The following is a 17,138-nucleotide window of genomic DNA, read 5'->3' on the forward strand; positions in this document are numbered from 1 at the left end:
CTTGGCTCCACGTCTCGTCCATGGGGTCTATGATCCATTGGGCGAAATCGGCTAGAGTGCTTGCTCCCAGAAAGATTTTTTCACGTCCTCCGGGAATCTTGCTGTAGTGAGGACAATGACTAAAGATAGGTTATTGGAAGCACTTCTCGCACGCTCGATGAGCCACGCAAAACAAGGAATGTATATGCCAGTCTCTTGCATGCATTCGAAATCGAAAAAAGATGACATTGCCTTTCTTCAGGTCATCTTCTTCATGTTGACGTTAATATGTTTAATGTAACATTCGTGTTCTAAGTCCACGATTTAGTGACAATGTGATATCGTTTCGTTCCTGAACATACGTACACCTTGGCATGAATGCTACGTATGACTTGTCCACAAGTAGGGCCCAATCTCAGGAGTTGACATGCACTTTTCTGCTGTGAACCTTGCGTTTTCAGATGTTGTTTGTAACAGGTTGGACTGACAAAAGTGCGCTGACAAGTAGGGCAATGCACTAGTTTTTTGTCCTTCGTCCAGACAGGGTTGAGAAGCCAAACAATCTCAGCATTTCGATCCACAGTGGTTTAGTTGCTCTCGATTCTTATAGCCATAGTCACATTTCTCACAGTAATAATCGTATCCTAGGAATCCAGTGATACTGGTAATGGCATCTAAATGTTCATCGTGATAATAGACGTGAATGTATTTCCGTTGTTGAAATATTTGCCTCGAAACAACATAGGTCAGTGCACTTCTTGAGGAATCACTTTCAACGTGTAGCGTGGATCCAAGATGTCTTGTGATTGTTGCATTTCAGAAATACCACAAGGTGTGTCTTTGGATATCCCCGCTTGTTGTAACACTAGTTCTGCTTCTCTTCGTTATTTGGCTCGATCCGATTGTCAAATAGCTATTACAGGCTCTTTTCCATTCTGCCGTGTCGTTCTTGTCGGCATAACCTCGTCTCAACACGACGGCACAGGCTAAACACATTTGGGCTTGAGGGCTGCTAATTCGGACGAGGCTTGTTTGGATGTTAAGAAGGTCGTCCACCAATACCACCTATTTGCGTCCTGTTCCCTGGGGAAGAGAAAAGTGGGTCATGAACAGTATCGCCTTTCCATCGGTGATGTGAAACTTGTCGTTAGATTGTTGCACGTGTTGAATATTGTCGATGACTTAGGAAGGTGTTAATTATGCTGGGCTGCTAAACTCTAGCCAAACAGTGGACTTCAAACTGTTGTGATGAATGGAAAGTCTCAAGCGATCGTCTTCTTTGGGTTGACATTGCCGTTTCAGTATGCTTAATAAAGAATCCCACACGTCGGTAATTAAGCCCTCTGCTTTCTTCAACGGTACTTCCGACTTGAAATCTTTAAATTTCACCGTGTAAGTGTAAGCCGTCGTTCTAAATTTTCAAGAGGAGCGCTTTTTGGTCTCTCGAATGTGGTAGTAATTTTCAGGGTTTACTAATGTTATTGAACTTTGATTGTGTGTAGAATCTCTGGCTCTGGATTCTGAGTCACTCATATCATCTTCAAAATCGCTGGCATGAATTTGTGCCAAACCGTCAGCTACTGTGCGAGGCGATAAATCACGTTTCTGCCTCTTACTTTCTTCTCCTTTCTAGGTGACATGATAAATCACGTTTCTGCCTATTACTTTCTTCTCCTTTCTAGGTGACATGATGAGATCGTTTCATCTAGACTGCGAAAATTTAAATGACTACATTTTAAACGCAATGGACCCCTTTATATCTGACCGGTGTATATATAAAGGGTCAGTATTTTCCCTTCCAGTATTCATTTCACTCTCAAACTCTCCCGACCAGAACGATGGAAGGGCCAACACAGATCGAACTTCTGATCAGAGCTTTGCGAAGTGTCATAGGAAAGTTTTCTTCAGACTGTCACGAAATTGTGTATGATTTATATCAATATGTATATGTGATCACAAATGTACTCGGGTTTCGTTGCCGCGTACAGCGTCACCCGAGGGTGGTATAATTTTTCGGCTCTAGTTATTTCGAAATACTGAGCGCAGCTCAACCCATACTGCATGTGCAAATTGATTGCAGCGAAAACCTAAGTAGCTAGCTGCGCATATCTGTCACAGCTTGTATACATATAGAGCAAATTCTCTATAAACAAATTACACTACGACGAGTCTTGTTAGGAAGCTTACCTCTTTACGGGAGCACATCTCCAGCTGTAGAGGTATTGCAATTTAAATTTGTATTCTGGTTTATTATTCGTTTTATATGACAGAATTGTTTCATATATTAGATGTTTTAGAATTTATTCTAAATTCTACAGAGATTCAATACCTAGGTCATACAATGCCATGATGTTAGAAATACTATAGTCTGGTTCGAGTTAGTTATTTGTTGTAATTAAACAGACAAATTGAATTTAATTATACGCTGCATGCATTGAACGATTAATGTAATGGGTAACTAATTCATGTGCGCGCATGCGCAACATATATCAATGCAAAAGTACTTTACCGTGTCATATGAACTACACGGTTAATTGCTATAATTTTAGTTGCCTTATATATGGTTTGGTGATGTGGAGTCACAGAACTGAGTGGTTTCTTGTGACGTGTACGCTGTGTCTGGTGACGTTGGTTCGGAAGGGTGTACTGGTGTTCTCGATGCGAGGAACCAAGGCTTCGCGACCATCGGCTCTGTGTTGAATGTGAGGGCTCTCGAGGGATCCTTCAACAGACTGAGAGGGGCGGACCATGTGTGGGCGCTTTTTTGACCATTGACTAGAGCGAGTGGAACCGGAGATACATCTTGGACGTAAAATGGGCGCCACGATAGTCATTGTCAATGTTATTTCCAATATTGCTATCTGAGCAAAATTACATGCATTCCCATTTCAATATCGTTATATGATCGATATTTTCTTAATATCATGCATTCCCATTTCAATATCGTTATATGAGCGATATTTTCTTAATTTCATGTATTCCTATTGCAATATAGTTATATGAACGATCGATAGATTCATAATTTCATGCATTCTCATTGCAATATCGTTATATGTACGATCGATAGTTTCATAATTTCATGCATTCCCATTGCAATATAGTTATATGAACGATCGATAGATTCATAATTTCATGCATTCTCATTGCAATATCGTTATATGTACGATCGATAGATTCATAATTTCATGCATTCCCACTGCAATATCGTTATATGAACGATCTATAGATTCATAAATTCTTACATATTCCTATATCCTTGGTGCTTAATAAGACCTTGTTTATACTGAGGTGTAGATCATATACTTTTATTTTGTTGATCGGTGATAGGACGAAATTCACGTTTGTTTAAAATTCCATTCGTTAAATTCATGTTTGTGTTTTCTCATTGAGTTACTTGTTGTTGATAGTTCCATGTTAGGATATTTATAATTTTCCTTATCTTTTTGTTTATAATGGTGTCAGATTTGTTAATATTTAATTTGCGTTTATAAATAAACATCTTACTAACGCAGTTGCTTTGGGTGTATTCACTAATCCAGTCCCAACCCGGCTTCATCTTGTGACACAGACAAGCCGACGGACTACTCCCCCTCCTTTCCAGATAAAAGTCAAGATACTGCTATATATTTGTAAGAAGAAAGGGCATTGGGCCACTGAGTGTACAGACCTTCAAAAAGGCAAGACAGGTATCAAAAGAGATAAAAGGCAAGATGCCTCATAATTCTCAAGAGAAAGGATATTGTCTTTAGAATGCCCTAAGAAATAACAGGAGCAAGAGGAAGAGAGTGGTTTCGAACACGCAGAAGAGGTACCCTCCCCAAGGAAGAACTCAGACATGTAAAGAAGGAGAAAAAAAACAGAAAAGAAGACGAGGACAAAGTGATGAAGAAGAAGAGAAAAAACCTGTGAAAGTGAAGAAATTATTTTTTTAAAATGAGAGTGAGTCTATGAACATTTTAAAGTGTTATGTTGTATTTTGAATTAAATTGTAAAATTTGTACCAGAATAGACCAGACAGAAAACGTAAGTGTCTATTGGTTTTGATTTTTAGAATATGGATATACCTCACGCACTTACTCACACACGTACATCATGGGCAGAAAGAAGACATTTTGAGTTTGAATTGATTTTGGCAAAATGAATGATTTCTCTTTTCAAGAGAAGTGGGTAGCACTGAAAAGGACCTTTGGGTATTTTTCGTTTAGATAAAACAAACTTAGGAACGTGACGTAATCAGCTTTAGCTGCATTAAGGCTTTGCCACGGCTAAGGCCTACTTCTGGACTTGCTCCTGTCAATGATGATTTGGTAGAAATCACTAGAAGTGGTATCACAGGTGTTATAACATGGTTTGGTTGTTTGGCTCGGGAAGGTTATTTTTCTCTTGGGTCGTATTAAAGAAGTCTGAAATATATATATAATATCAAACATTTGTTTCAGACTCCTTAACTCTGCCAAAATGTCTAAGAGTACCGATACCGTTTGACTTTCACTGTCCTCTTTCTCTCCTAGGCTTTGTTTCTTCTCTGCTTCTTATTCTTCTTGTCGTTACTTTCTTCTTGCCTTTTCATTTTGCTGATCATATTGAAGGAAAAAAGCTTGTTTTGCTTCATTCTACTGTTGTAAAAAAATTACAGTTCTTCTTTCTGTCTCTGTTTAAAATCATCGACGTGTGGTAAAGAAGCCGAAGGTACAGGTACGGGAACAAATTCTTGCGAAGAAGAAAGAGGATCGACTAAATCCCAATTAAAATCCTACTCTTCTGGAAGGAGGACTGTGTCGACTTTGGTAGCAGCTGCTATACCATCGCTTTTCGTCACCAGTTGGTTGTATAGTTGTTTATGTTTGTATGTTGTATGTGTTATAAATGTCTCTGTCCCGCCAGTCCCGGCCCCGAAAGCGTTCTAGTTTTTTTTCCCGTGACGTCACCTCACCTGTTCCTACAATTGTTGCAACATTGTTACCAATCATCAGTAAAGTGACAACACCTCTCCTGTTCCATTCCTATTGTCCTTATACAACAACCCTACTTTCCTTTGACGCTATACAGACCCACTATTCCACCTGTTCAGTTTCCTTGAGGCTAAAGTAGAACAGGGTGTACTAGAAACCTTGAAGCTAGAGTGTCCCGGGGGTGGGTTTTGTAATGTATTTTCCCCAGTGAGGCTAGGGTATCCCACTTCACTAATTATATATATATATATATATATATATATATATATATATATATATAAAGAAACTTTGCATCCACGTCATACAGTCTTATGTGAGACAATCACGACAAATTTAGTTCTTTATTCTGTTGCAGTTAATTGCTTCAAATTTAAATGTAATGTGTTTTTATTTATCCCTGTCTTTTTCCTAACATCTGTCACTCAAGTCGCTAGATACATATTTTACACTTTGAAATGTCAGTTCCATAATAATATCTAACTGAATCTTCCGTGACGCTTAAGCCATTGCTTGCGAAATAGATTCACCTAATAAAAGATCTACACGAACAGCAATGTCTCCGGGAAATTCATTATATTCCACTGTTAGAAGAAAATTACGAGATAATCACACACAAAGACTAGACTGTTTCTTATTAAATTTAAATGTGAGATGTATATATTTTCAACACTTACACTCGACATGACATTATGGTCTAGTTAATGAAACCAATATTTCAAATCAGCCGTACTTTTACCAGACCAAATTATTATCCGATGACCCAATAGCTATATTGTGCATGATCTGTTAAGTCTATGGACAAATATATATATATATATATATATATATATATATATATATATATATATATATATATATATATATATATATATATATATATATATATATAATAATGAGGACTCTGTATAGCGCCTAATCTTTAGAAGCTCTAAGCACTTTACAACATTAGACAACACCTATAAGATCAAAACATATAATGATATGATTAAAAAAACAAACACCATGAAGTTAGAAAACATTAAAAAAAACATGCTGAGAATATTTAAGGTAGAAAACATTATTAGGTCTTTTAGTTTGTTCTTGCAGTCGAAATACGTGAGTTTTGAGAGCCCTCTTGAATGTGATCACTGTGTCTTTGTGTCTAAGTTCAGTGGGCAATTCAGTCCACGTTGCTGCGCCCTGGTATGCAAAAGAACGCTGTCCATATGACTTTGTTTTCATAGTGGGAATAATGAGTATACGATTGTCAGAAGAGGAGCGTAAGTATCTTGCTGGTGGGTACACATGGGTGAAGTCTTATAGGTATGTTGGACTAGAATACGACAGTGGAACGTAGCACACAGAACAAATTGTGTGTTTGATTCTGGATCGAATTGATAGCCAGTGTAGGGTACAGAGCAGCGGAGAGGTGTGCTAGGATCGTGGTACTCTAAGTATGATCCAAGCAGCTGTGTTTTGAACTTTTTGAAGTTTCTGGAGCAGATATTGAGATGAACCAGAAAGAATTGAGCTACAATAGTCCAGTCTTGAAAGTACTAATGAACGCACAAGTGTTTTAGTAGCATCATCTGAAAGATATTAGCGAACTGAGCTGATGCGTCTCAGCTGAAGATATACAGCCTTGCATATGTTCATGACATGCTGGTGCAATGTGAGAGTACTGTCCAGAGTAACACCTAGGGTTCGTACAGATTGTGTGAATTTAATGATGGTGTTGCTGATATTTATTGTTTGAGGTAAAGGATGTGAATGAGAAAATCTTTGTGTTGTGATCAGAATGGCCTCAGTTTTATCAGCATTCATCTGCAGCTTGTTACATATCATCCATGATTTCACATCAGTAATGCACCTCTCTACACCTTGGATAGCAACTTCAGTTGGGTGGCTAGATTTGTATATTTGGGTGTCATCAGCGTACAATTGGTGAGACACTGGATGATGATCTAGGACACTTGAGAGCGACTGAGTGTACAGAATGAAGATAGGTTCAAGAACAGACCCCTGTGGAACACCACAACATAGATCAAGTGGGCTGGAGTGTATTCCATTTGTGATACAATTTGTGTCCTGTATACCAAGTAGGACTTGAACCACGGTAAGGCTGTATCATGAATGCCAAATACGTGCTGGAGACGGTGAAGTAATATATCATGGTATATTGTGTCAAATGCTGCAGACAAATCAAGGAGGGTGAGGACTGTAAACCTTTCGCTATCCAACGCAGAGGGAATGTCATTAACTACTTTTAGAAGAGTAGTTTCAGTACTGTGGTAAGGGCGATATGCAGATTGTACATTGCTAAAAAGACTGTTTGAATTTAGATGAGATACAAGCTTGGATAGAACAACCTTTTCTAAGATTTTTGATATGAATGGGAGATTAAAAACTGGGCGGTAGTTCTTTAAATCGTTATGGTCTAGTGTTGGTTTCTTCAGCAGAGGCTTTACAATGGCAGTTTTGAAAAATGATGGGAATTCCCCGGATGAGAGGGAGATATTAATAACATCAGTTAGTGAAGGCAATGCTGGATCTAAGCACTCAAGCAACAGTGATGTTTGAATTGGATCATGTGCACATGACTTTGGTACACTCTTCATCAGGATTGTACATACGAAATCCATAAAGACAGGTTCAAATGCTGCTAATGGTTGCCGCTCAAATTCTGTATCCCAACTGTATGGTGACGACGAGTCAACTGAAACTGTGGTGTCAAGCTTATCTCTAATGGTTTGTATTTTGTCACGGAAGAAATTTGCAAACATGTCCGGAAGGTCGACTGGGGAGAAGGTAGTTGGAAGTGGTGTAGATTTGTTCCTTGACATTAGCTTGTTAGTTATCTCGAAGAGCTCTACAGCTATAACTTTCCACGATCTTAGTAGTGTAGTGGGCTGATTTCTCTGCATGGACTATATTTGTGACATTATTTTTAGCGGCTTCATAGATTTGCTTATGATTAGTGAGTCTGGTGAAAAGCCAGAGCCTCTCAGCTTTACGGCGGTCTCTTTTAGCAGTGCGAAGCTGGTCCCTAACACTGCTATACCATGGAGAACACTTTTGATACACTGCACTTGGTAGTTGGGGCATGTTTGTCAAGCAATGAACGCAGGCAGTTATCGAGTTGTTCTGCGGTAGGAGGTAAGCAAGTTGTTAGGTTAGCTTGGATGTCGCGCATTAGTTTGGTTCTATTTATCTACGGAGGTTTCTCTTAGTAGCAGATAAAGATGGAGGGTTAGGGACTGATACGTCAAGATGGCATATAATGCAGTGGATATAATGCAGTGGTGATCTGATGCAAGGTCATGGGATACCAGGGAGGACCGTAGAATGTTATCATCAGGTCCATGAAGAATCCAGTCTAAAATTTGACCATGTTTGTGGGTGGGTTGGTTAACTGACTGTTTGAGGTTGAAAACATTAATGGAATCTATGAGTTTGGATGTATTTGAGTTTACGGGACAGTCAAAGTGAAAGTTGAAATCTCCAAGAATAATCAGTTTGCCACCTATCGAATTTCCATAGTCCAGGAGATTCGGAAACTGTTCCAAAAAGAGAGAATCAGCCAGTTTGTTTTTTTCTACTAGGAGGAGGGCGGTATAGGTAAAAAAAATGGACTGACCTTTGCTCCAGTGTGAATGTGGTTTGGACTAGTTCAAACGATGTGTGGTCGAAATTGAATGTTGTGGTGTGGTTAAGACGTTTTATCATGGAGTTCTTTGTGATGACATCAATTACACCTCCGCGAGAATTACGGGGGAATGACTTGATGGAGTAACCAGTGGGTGTTAGATCCGCACACTTGGGCTCATCGCCTGATGTTTTTAGCCAAGTTTCTGTCAGGAAAAATACATCAATATTCTGGTCGTTGATAAAATTAACTATTTCTGTGCGCTTTTCCGGTGGTCCTACTGACTGGCCATTGAATAATGCAATGCGTAGATGTATATCTTGGATAGCTGACACGAAGGTTGACGAATTAATAGGGATTTGAATTAGGTTATCTAAATTAACGGTTGACATTTTTTTAAATTGTTGAGCCGAAATAAGGGAGATAATTGAAATTCTTCTTCCTGTTCAAAGCCGGCCTGCTTTGGAACTACGTTTCTTTTTTCGCATCTGTTTACATTTAGGTAATGATGAATGTAGTCCCAGTTCATTTAGTCTAGAGCACAATGTAGTGTGGAGAGCCAAGGAGTGATAATTTAAAGCAATTAATGAGGGTCCATCGTAGCATAAACGGGTTGAATGGCGAGTATCACGTGATGACGGTTTGTTCGAAAACGGTGGGACAAGACAGCTGAGAAAAAGTCTAATTGTTCTCTTTTCCAAAACAAGGACATGAAGAAACACATACGAATTTAGCAGCCAATACATAATGAACACAATAACGAAGATGAAAACAGACAGCAAGCACAAATATCATGAAAACGGCACTAAAAAACGGAACAGCTGCTTCAAGCCGGTTAAGCGATAGCGGCCACTTTGTCAAATATATATATAATATCAAGCTTTTCTCTAAGCATGTGAAATGAATCCATTTACAAAATGAAAGATTTTTGTTTAACTGTTGATTATCCAAGGATATCTTGATCTGGCTGAATGGGCCTGTCAGAATAACATACGAAATCTCATCTTACAACCAATACTTTTACCCAACGTATTTCTAGCATCGTTCCCCAAAGGACAAGCACTACTTTAGGGATTTTTTTTTTTTTTTTTTTTTTGGTGTTAATTTTCTCCCACTACTATTTCTTTTTCTTGCGAAGTAGAAAGTAGCTGCGGCAGGTTTGAAGATGTCTAAAACGCTGCACAGTCGGTCTCATGTAAACCAGACAGAAGGCTTTTTACAAAGTCCAGATAAAGTTTAATGAAATATCAATTAAATCGCTATTTACTTATCCCGCACATTTTATGTTATGATTATAGCAATGAGAAAGTACAGTTGTTTACTTAGCACACACTGGTAAATTGTACAATTAACGAGTAATTTGTCTTGTATCTGTTTTGAATCTTACTAAACACGTATTGCAACCAGGAACTCGTTTAAGTTCGTTTCCCAGCCTTCAAATACGAATATATATGTCTGTGTATGTACATAGATAGATCCATGCATACATACGCACGCACGCACACACACACGCACGCACGCACGCATCCATCCATACATACATACACACATACATACATACGTGCATGCATACATACATACATACATACATACGCACTGACGCGCACACACATATACACATACATACACAAATAAATCCTTTTTAATAGTTTATTTGAGCTTCGTCAGGGACATGTTTTCAAGAGAAATAGCCGAATAACGGTATGTCTTACACTTCAAGTACTACTGTCTTTTTCGAGTAGCTCATGTCTGGGTGTAATCTAGTGGGAACACAATCAACGGGCCAATGACCTTACTAATGAAAAAGTAGATACCTTATATCCTTGTGTACGAGTCCGATCCAACTCCAACCTGCATACACTCAGCTCAGACGTCCGAATATGCGCCGGCAGATCTGTGGCTTTGCAATTTCTCAGTAGTAATCAGTTGAACGAACAACATCGACCCTAATCTACCAGCATTTTATGCGACGGCAGATCTGTGTTTATGTTGTTTGCAGTTGGACTCAAGTTAAAATATAGCATATACGGTACTTTTAAAATACGCTGATAAATACAAACTAAAAAGAATGTAACTAATGGTTAATTTAAAACAATCCGAATCCGACTTACAAGACTTTTTAAACAGACGACATCACGCAGCATTTCGTCAAATAAACTCCAGCTTACTTAGATATCAACAACCAAGGATATATTTTACAGACGTACCGGTGGCTCCGAGACGAAATGCCGCTTATTATATCAACACAACAGGGAAAACATAATACATTCAAGATGTGAAAAGCTCGATAAATACGATACAGGACGAGAAGTTCATGTTAAATGGCACGAAATATTTGGAAATGTATTACATTGCATTTCATTTGCTTTGCAAAGGAAGCCACGTTTTATGAGAAATGAATCAGTTCACACAGCGCGGTGAAAGCATATTGTATTAAACGTCATATTTATGCTTTATTTAGGATGGCTAGATCAATTACTGTGTGATAATGGCTTTCTGAATTATTTCCGAATGATTAAGAAAAGATTATCCATCAATGAACGTGCATTTTAACGATGGACTTTGTTAAACAAGGAGGCCATTGGAATGCAGTTTAGTTTCGCTTTCCATGGGTGGATTTCATTTGTTGTCAATACGTACGTAATAAAATACAAGCGACAAATACGAAATTTGTTTCATGAATGGAAGTTGCTCTTGTTTTAATTAGATGATTTGTTTTGTCATGATTTTAAAGGAACTCGTCTAAAACATTTGCGAAATTTAGCATCAATTCTTGAAATTATAAGTTGCATTAGCTTTTTTGTCGGTATAACATCTCGTTATTTTGTTAGTGAGCGCTTAATAAAGAAGAAATTTTGACTGGCACTCAAAGTAGCTTGAAGTGTTTAATCTCACAGCTAATATAAATAGAGACTGTATGACACATTACATTTACGTGTGAAGTAATAAGCATCGAAAATATCAATCACATTTATCGTGAGTTCTCACGTACCTACCTGTAATCTCTGCTGAAAATAAAAATTCTGATTACACGTCGAATCAAATTTAAAATCTACATTGATTTATTTTTTATTTATTTGTCTATTTTTTATATAGACATAACTTTGAGACCACCATATATTTATATTCTTTATATGTATTATTTCGTATACGTCTCATAAATTATTTTATTTTTATTTTCCATTTGGAGGTGTTAATGAGAAATATCACCACCATTTATATACTCTTGTATGATTCACATTTATAAATTCTCTCTCTCTCTCTCTCTCTCTCTCTCTCACAGACACACACAGACACACACACAGACACACGCATACACACACATATGATAAATGTGATGCATTCATAGCACTTAGGTCATATGATCTATTCCAGATAAATCAACACCCTGTTTAGATCATATATTCCCTTTAAATCAACAGTCTGTTTAAATCATATATTCCCTTTAAATCAACAGTCTATTTAAATCATATATTCCCTTTAAATCAACAGTCTATTTAAATCATATATTCTCTTTAAATCAACAGTCTGTTTAAATCATCTATTCCCATTAAATCAACACTCTGTTTAAATCATCTTTTCCCATTAGATTAACACCCTCTTTAGATCATCTATTCCTATAAATTGAATAACCTGTTTAAATCATATATTCCCATTAAATGAACACCCTATTTAGATCATCTATTCCCATTAAATCAACACTCTATGTAGATCATCTATTCCCGATAAATCAACACCCTGTTTAGATCATCTATTCCCATTAAATCAACACTCTGTTTAAATCATATATTCCCATTAAATCAAAACCATGTTTAGATCATCGATTCCCATTAAATCAACACCCTGTTTAGATCATCTAGTCCCATTAAATCAACACTCTATTTAAATCATATATTCCCATTAGATCAACACCCTCTTTAGATCATCTATTCCCATCAATTGAATAACCTGTTTAACTCATCAATTTCCATTAAATCAACACCCTGTTCAGATCATCTATTCCCATTAAATCAATACCCTGGTCAGATCATCTATTCCCATTAAATCAACACCCTGTTTATATCATATATTCCCATTAATTCAGCACCCTGTTTAGATCATCTATTCCCGTTGAATGAATACCCTTTTCAGATCACCTATTTCAACACGATTTTTCGAGCTTTTTAATTCTTCCACAAATACATTTCAATTTTGGTCAATACGTTATTTTTTTATCTTGCTTCCAAATCATCGACTAGTCAAACTGATGCACAGTGGTCAACTCTCAGATAATTTTAATCGTATTCGCATTGTAAATTTTTTATATTGATTCTCGCAGAAAGAACGTTGCTTTTGCTTGATTGAATAAATAATGATAAAAACCTTTATACCCATCAGACTGCTCCAGTGGCCAAGTGGTTAGAGAGTCCTCCTCGGATGCGGGAGGTCGTGATTTCGAACCCCGACCGAGTCATACCAAAGATATAAAATAGTACAAACAACTGTCTTGCTTGGCACTCAGCATTAAGTGGTTAGTGTCATGATTGGTCAGCTTGGTGTCAGGATAATGTGACTGGGTGGGGCATGATACCACATATCTGCGGCAAAATGCCTCAGTACTAGACATTACTATAAACTGATACGCTGCAGGCATCGTAGCGATATGACTGCATTTTTTAAAAATTTACGTTAAAAATCCAAATCTCAAATCCCACACACACTCTATACACATCATATCCTGGCTGGATCATGGTGTACACCCCCAAAATTCTGCTAATGAATCGGAAACCTATTATATTTGTTTGGTATCCAATAGTTGAGGCAGACCCATGCGTCTGTCCACCATGAAAACCAAATCAGGCCACAAACATCAAATAAAAGATTCCAACCAGTAACCAATCCGTTGTGTTGTATGTGCCTTTTGTTCTTACAATTCATCCTAAGAAACTACTAAATTCACTTTTTTAGGAAACTCTTGTTTGAAAAAGATTATATCATTTGTCAACCACAAGATTCGAAGTAACATAAAATTACTGACTTTTGATTTCAATTGACACAAGACAGTATAACTGTTTCTATGTGGTTGACTCCATGTGTAAGTTCAAACTAAAAGACATCCTTCTTGTTTACGAACATAATCACTACTTTGTTTTAAAATTCTTTCGTATTTACAGTATAAAATCAACTGAAGTAATATTTGTTTATGAGTATCGCTCTTAAGGGAATGGTGCGTCAAATGAGTATATATGTTGTTTGTGAGTATGATTCAAACAGCAATAATGCATCAACGAGTAGTTATTTTGTTTCATCAGAAGCGAGAAGGTATTTTGTTTTATCAGATCCTAAATAAGACACTTTATCACTGTATAATATTTATAGCAATATAAATCCCACAACCCTCCTGTAATGGAAACTAAAGATAAATCCCACAACCCTCCCTCAATGGAAACGAAAGACAGATTTCCTTTACCTATAAGGATAGCTTTCAGAACAATTACATTCAATACAAATAGAAACAGACTACTCGTGCTGGTTACTCTCAAATGGAGGTGTAAAAGACAGTTTCGTACAGTTCTGAAACATTTTGTTTTGACTATGATTTAAATAAGTCACATTTGTCTTCCCTTTCTGGATATCTTACATTTCTACTCGTCTGTAAATGTTTGTGTAATGGACAGTTCTACATTGCAGATACAGGTAGATGTTTTTTTAATATAAAATTTTGCCACGTAAAACATAATGCCGTACTTTTAAATGTACATTATTTTGTCTTTTTGAATTTGTTAAAAAGATACCGCTATGCAGGTGAAAAATAAAATAATGTTATATACCCGTCAATAGTCTTTTTCTCTGATTCAAATTCATCTAACTGAAATTAGTGCATATCAATATATTATGACAATGATACCATAGCTTGCTATTTTCCAAGACAGAGAAGATTTGGTCCAATCAATAAATCGTGTTTAGGTGTTGCTTCCTAGAAATCAATACTCTATCTGTTACATTTGGGGACTGCTGAAATGTTTGGAATCAAGTGAATTTCAATAAAAGAATGCAAAAATCAATCAGAAAGTGAAGTCGGTGGTTGTAAGCTTTCCGGCGACATATCGTCTGGAAATTAGGGCGCCTTACAAAATTAAGATCCTGCAATGCTGATCAAACGGGCATACAGTAATGAAATTTACTGAACGAACAAGAAAAAAAAGTAAATTATTTCAAAGATACCAGGTTACATAAAGACAACAGGGTTTGTCCTTAATATATGCTTGATGTTATTTATATTGATATGTGGATATTTTTTACAAATTTGTGATAAATCAGGATCATCTATAGGAATGTGCAGAATATCTTTATTTGCCCCGACTTTTGTTTTGAAAGAAATATGGACGAGCTGAAACTGATTTTCAGCATAACTCTAATTACACAAGATCTGAATTATGCCCTGATGCGATCAAGGCCAGTAGCACCCTTCCAGTAATCGGACGATGATTTGCCTTAACTGCAACTCTAGCCATCAGCTGAGTATCTTCTGCTCTAAAGGAATGCAAGAGAGATCACGTGTTGGCTCTGCACGTAAAAAAGTATTGTAACTAAAGAAGCGCGGTTAAAATTAGGTTATATTATAGAATAAGTTATATCATGAAGGATATCCTGGACGATGTGTATCTTAACATAGTGAGCCATATTACAGTACTGCAACTTCAACATACAGAACATATACCTTTTTCACCTGAAGTTGTAAGGCGTAGCATGCCTGAGCGTAAGAGGGCATCCTACACCACATGAACCAATATAATTTTATATACTTATTCAATATATTTTATATTATACATTTAACAAAATACATATTAATCGTTCTGATATGTTATAGGAATAACAAATTTTAAACAATATTTCAACGTTTATTAAACATTTTATACTTCGTTCGTTGTACCAATAAAACATGTGTACCGAACAGTCGTAATACGTGCTACTTACTAATTGGATAAAGGAGATGATTCTCGTTCATCTTTTAACGAAACCAAGTTTTGAAAAGATGAAATGTCATGTAGCCAAACAAACAATGAAATCCCGGAATAAGGAAAGATGACGCAATATATAAATGAAAATTGTAGACAAAGTTATGAAAAGATGAGCCAGAAAAAGTACGTACAAGTCTCGTCTTTTATTGATTGTGGTGGGTAAATTTGAAATTGTGTATGCACAGCGAAATACCAGACAGTCAATTATGTGGTACTGACGACAAGTAGGAACGGATACTGTTGTTGTTGATCTCTGGTGGGCGTCAGTTTACGATGTGATCAGAGTTCGACCTTTCTATTGACATATTTATTTAACTGCAACCAGAAGTAATTCGTTTTTTTTTCTTCTATACTTCAATTTAGTTATACAGGTCTGGAAAAGAGACTGGAAATATTGTATGATGGACTTCGTCTTTTCTATACTTCACTTTAGTTAAACAGGTCTGGGAAGGAGATTAGAACATTTTTATGATGGACTTCGTCTTTTCAATACTTCACTTTATTTATATAGGTCCACGAAGGAGATTGGAGACTGTATGAGGGACTTCATCTTTCCAATGCTTCACTTCAGTTATACAGGTTTGTAGGAGATTCGAGAATTTGTATGACGGACTTCATCTTTCCTGAATTTCACTTCAGTTATATAGGTCAAGGAGGAGATTAGAGAATTTGCATGACGGACTTCATCTTTCCTATACTTCACTTCAGTTATATAGGTCTTGAAAGAGACTGGAGAATTCATATGATGGACTTCGAATTTTCTATACTTTTTTTCAGTTATATAGATCTTGAAACAGAGAGGAGAATTTGCATGACGGACATCGTCTTTTCTATACTTGACTTCAGGTATATACAGGTCTGGAAGGAGATTAGAGAATTACATGACGGACTTCATCCTTCCTATATTTCACTACAATTATATATTCATGATACTAAAATCTGCGTGACTTATTTTCATTCATAATCACCATGATCCATTCTTTTCTTACTGAAATTAATTTATACATTAATGATCAACGTGAAATGCGTTTGTCGCTTTCTGCAACCATTTTGAGCATCAATGTTATGCTAATTGAACTCAGTATCAGCCGATAGTCTGACTGTTAGGAATCAAGCAGTGTGTCTAGGTCCCTTCTCCACCAAACAAGCGTACAGAAAGTCTGTCACTATTTATCTTGGTTCCATCACCTTGGAAACGTTTTATTTCTTGTAGCAATAATGCATACATACATACATACATACATACATACATACATACATACATACATATATTATTATTAATCTATTAACCTGACTGAACCGCTCCGGTGGCCTAGTGGTTAGATTACCCGCTTTGGATGCGAGAGATCGTGGGTTCAATCTCCGGCCGAATGGTACTAACAGCTCCCTCGCTTGGCACTCAGCATTAAGAGATCAATGTTAGGACTTGTCGTGTCAGTCGCAATGATTTCTACTGAAAACTAATCTATATTTGCGACAACTAAGCCGGAATTAGCGGTGCTGGGTAAAATTAATTGTTCCGTCGAGTGCCTATTGATTGATTTAAGTCTTGAATTGAAACAAGCTTACAGTAGAGAATCT

This window comes from Sinohyriopsis cumingii, chromosome 16 (genome assembly GCF_028554795.1).
Source record: "Sinohyriopsis cumingii isolate HCF-2022 chromosome 16, ASM2855479v2, whole genome shotgun sequence".
NCBI classification, from domain to species: Eukaryota; Metazoa; Mollusca; class Bivalvia; order Unionida; family Unionidae; genus Sinohyriopsis; species Sinohyriopsis cumingii.